The sequence below is a fragment of the Gasterosteus aculeatus genome, chromosome 18 (assembly GCF_964276395.1).
Source record: "Gasterosteus aculeatus chromosome 18, fGasAcu3.hap1.1, whole genome shotgun sequence".
NCBI lineage: Eukaryota > Metazoa > Chordata > Actinopteri > Perciformes > Gasterosteidae > Gasterosteus > Gasterosteus aculeatus.
The window spans coordinates 8,008,815-8,013,386 of NC_135706.1; the positions used below are offsets into that span (position 1 = coordinate 8,008,815).

Here is a 4,572-nt window from a genome sequence, read left to right on the forward strand (position 1 = left end):
ATCGCAAACCAGGGCTTTGTTGAGTGCGTTCTCGTGGACGATCAATGTTTGGACCGTTTCTCAGAAGGCTTCGGGACTTCTTAGTGAGGCTTTGCGGTCGTACCAAATATCACATGTGTTTCTGTTGTGCTCAAGCAGATTAAGAAAAAAAAACAACAACAACATTTTATTGTAAATACAATGTCAGAGGTTCCACTGGGTTGGAACGAGAGTAACCTGATCTACTGTTACGTATGTTATTGTAAATAGGCCATCATGAGAACTAAAAGGCTCTAATGGGTGAACGGTAGAGATCCAGATGACGGATTCAATGTCAGAACTTTAGTTCTGTCGTAGATTAAAGAAGTCAAGAGATTGTACTCCTGTTGGGCGCAACTTCAACAATTTGACAGATATTGTTTGTTTTTTTAAAAGGTGTCTGATTACGAAACACTTACTTTGGTGAAACATCCACTTTCGGTTTCTTTTGGCAGATTTGTGTTTGAAAAACAAATCACCATGTCAGTGCAGTTGAGCAGCCAGGCCTCTATAGCATGCAGAGAGAAAAGAACGACCACGCACGTACGGGAAGAACTAAGGTGCAAATCCTTGTAAGATGCCAATAATCCGCCCTTAATACATCTAAAGTAATGGCCCTGAAGTGGTGAATGGAGCAGGTAGAGAATTGATATTCATAGTTCATCATTATTCTTGTCTGTAATGTTTTGGGTTCTTTGCTGTAATAAAGACCAATTGTTTAATTTCAACTTGTGTGGATGCCGATAGATACTGATGTGTCCAATTAATTCATCAATTCATTAATGTTCACTACACCTACACTCCCAGTTATCTTAACTGAACCCTCAGCAAGCGTTTTTACATTTCTTATTATTCTGATCACCGGTGAGTTACTCCAGAGAATGAAGACCTTTTTTTCTAATTTATTAATTGTCTGCTTTGTGATCAGCTGCATCACTGAAGCCTCTCCAAACTACAGCTAAGAGAAGGAAGCGCTTTCTCACATCCATGCTGTTTTCTTTAAAAAGTTTAATTTGCACAATTATTTACAGATGGTTGATAGCAGTACTTGGAAGAGGCAAAATATACTGAGCCACGTTGATAAAGCAGAAAAATAACAGAATGATATAAACTGTTGAAACCATTTCAAAAATTAGAATAAAAAAAAAAGTTTCAATTCATTTGTAAGTAAACAAATGTATAAATGAAATATTCAGCTTTAATTATTCTTACAAACACAAACTGATCTGTAGAATGCTGTAATACTTGACAGCAATGAAACACTAAATAATACATTCATTTCCACTATCCTGCATGCTATCTGAAGATCTTCTAAAATAATGTTGACAAAGGAACGTTAAACAACAAAAACATGGTCAAGAGCGGAAAATAGTTCCATTTAAATTAGTCATATATATTTATATTTCTGTACAAATACTGAATATTTGGCATATTTATCCTCATTATTATTATTATATCTAACAATTCAAAATAGTTTTAAGCTAACCACAAATCTTGTATTCTGTACATTTCTTTCTCACGTCACATTGCAAAACCCATAAGAGGCCTTTCGTAATTTCTCCCCACGACACGAGACATTTCTCCACCAAAGGCAGAAAAGGACTGTGTCTTCTCTCTCCGCTCAAACAAACGCTGAGACCATTAAAAAAAAAAAAAAAGGACAACAAAGCCCCCGAGACATTCCCAAAAAATGCAAATGAGGACAAGGTGAGCCTGTGGATTCTGGTTGTGACCATGACGAGTTGGTGCAGAGGTGTAAAAGAGTATAACTTCTCCTCCAGAGGATTTACATTGACTCAGACCCTCAACTATGTGGTTTTGCCCTGAGGTCACAAGTAAAAATGATAATAATAAATGAGGAAATCAAACCTAGAAACATAAGACAACTCACAGATATTAAGTATGAGAAAAAGTTACATGCAAACATCTCCGCTGCGCTGGAAATGTCTGATTTAACATTCACCTATTCAAGAGAATATTTCATTTTGGTAAATACGCTTATTTGCTTTCTCAGTTGAGAATATTGAACCTTGAGTATATGAAGCTACAGCTAAGTAAAGTAAAGTCAGCTCAGCTAAATTCATCTCTTCTGGTAACAAAATGTATCTAGCAGCTTCCCCAAAGCCACTCATGTATAGAGTCACTATACAATGGTTGTTGATTCCACACAGAAAGCGTCTTAACAGCTGCTCGCCGGGCTCAGCTAAGAAATGAACGTAATGTAACTCACATAAAAAATGTTTTCGTCTGGATTGAACAAACATAACTTGCTAATTATTGAGGTTATTTTAGGTGGATTTCGCTGATGGACGGACTCTGACTCCCCCGGCTACATTAGCTTAGCTGTAAATATAAGGATGAAACATACGAGTTAAATCGTGAGCTTCACGGATGCTTACAGGGGAATTTGTTAACTTTTGGTCGGAGGCAAAGTAGTCGCCTCGATGTTTTCAGTCTTTGCCTGGACAGCAAACATGCATATTTTACCAAAATGTCAGACAGTTAAGCAGCAACGCACACAGACACACACCATACGGTAAGAGCCCTCAGATTTAGGTTAGGATTTTAAATATCAGGAGGAACAATCCCTCCTAAATATCTAAATTAGGCTTATTGCTTGAGGAGCAGATACACGGCCCGCTCTTACTTGCATGACATCAATGTGTCTGTTTGGCTTGTGACAACAGGCAAAACTCTCATCCACGTCTTCAAAAGTCACGTGATTAATGAGAAGAGAGAGCGAGCAGCAGAAAGACGTCTCTGCAGTCCAACTGTATCTGAATCGGGGAGAAAAGCTTCCTATGGAAATGCAATGGTGTCTGTAAAGATGTCTAAGGGATGTTCGGGCTTTTGCCTCGAGGAGGTAATATGACATGCTTGTTGTAGTGAGTATGTGTGTGCACTTGATGCTTTTGGTGTGTGTGTGTTGATTGTCGGAATAAATAGACAAAAATAAAGCAAATTTAGGAAAAGTACAAGGAGAGAAGTTGGTTGATTCAGCACCTTTCCAAGCTTCTCTGAGGTTTATCTTTAGAACAACTATTAAAGGATGTTGGTGTAAAGTATGGTGCCGCAAGCTGTGTTGCAAAGAGCATAAACATCTGTATTAACAACGGAAAAGGAACCCCGACAAATGAACTCTCAACTCTCAAATACTTTCTTTCAAAAGCATCACTGAAAGTCAGCCGAAAACACAAGAGACTTTGAATGAAGTGACGCCGTGGACGACAATGGCACCACACCTTTCGGCTCCTGTGGTGTCGCGCAAGGTAGACGCAGGAGTAGCACCGCATAGTACACAGGCACGACAAAAGGGTTCCTGTGGAGACGCCGACTACTCTGACTGTACACCAGCAGGGCGACGCCCGCCCGTCATTGTATGAAAACGCTATTGCACTTTTTGGCAAGTCAAGTTTCGTCAGTCTCCAGATTCTGTAGACGTAGATTCCGAGAAGGCCAAAGCATCACAGCATCCCGATGTGAGAGCCAGGAGGACAAACAGATGAAGAACCTCCAGAGAAATGATTTTTGCTGTTGTCATAACACATGAATCCGATTTACAAGATGAAAGTTATCGTTGCGTTTCGTAGCATCTACCTGATCCCAACCGAAAACATGTAAGAGTCAGTGCATCCTCCTCTGATGTTGTGCTGTAGTTGTAGTACAGTAGGACATTTGATTAAATATAATGTATAATGTAAAGTGTTTTTCTGCCCTGTTTCCAGCCCTTTGTAACGGTATCGCGGACTAACCTGCACCTCTCGGAGGCGTTGAATTCCTCTCACATCACATCTCAACCCCCAAACGTTCCCTCACCACGAGTCCGATATGAATCCAACTGTAAGGCACCTGAGGATTTGTCATGTACATAATTGCCAAACTCCTAAGCCCCTCATACGATGGTGGGTCACAAACGCTGAAGACTAAAACATGGTGCTGGGATTACAGAATTATCGTGCTTGAAAATACATCATCATGAGTGTTTCACGTCTCACACACACACACACACACACACACACACACACACACACACACACACACACACACACGGCGTCCTTGCAGCAGCTGGTGTCCCTGTGACATTTGAGGACATCTTTGCGTCTGATATCAGTCTCCCTGACTGGTAATTGGTGACTAAACGGCGGCGGTGACGCACAGGGTGTGAGTCTCCCTTCACTCTCCCCCACTTGGCCATTTTACTTTTTCAGGATTTTTCATATGCTAAAACCAACCTCGTCACCTACAAACCAACACCTTATTTATTTAACTCTCGCCTATGGCTGGAGAGGGAAAATTATTTGAAGAAGCCTGACAGATTTTCCTCGCAACGCAAACTAGAAACTAGGAAAAATGATGCATGTAAACGTGACGGATTCACAGTACGCAGTCCGTGGGAAGTAGCCTTGATTTGCATGACTTTCAGTCCGCTGGAAGAGCAGTTGGATAAAATTAGCCCATCGACTGTTGTCAGAATGTGGAGAAGCTGTTGTTAAGATGAGGGTTAAGAAGATGAGATGAGTGAAGATGCTGATACGTTGCTTCTACGTTTGGACG

The 4,572-nt window shown here is 40.6% G+C and overlaps 1 protein-coding gene across 1 annotated transcript in view; it reads left to right on the forward strand.

Moving 5' to 3' along the window:
* The window catches only part of ptprk (protein tyrosine phosphatase receptor type K), a gene marked incomplete in the record, with an annotated part of 84,801 nt that extends 84,055 nt beyond the window's left edge, over nucleotides 1-746 (forward strand). Inside the window, 1 exon segment of the mRNA XM_078093080.1 lies at nucleotides 1-746.
* Between the last annotated feature and the right edge of the window lie 3,826 nt (nucleotides 747-4,572).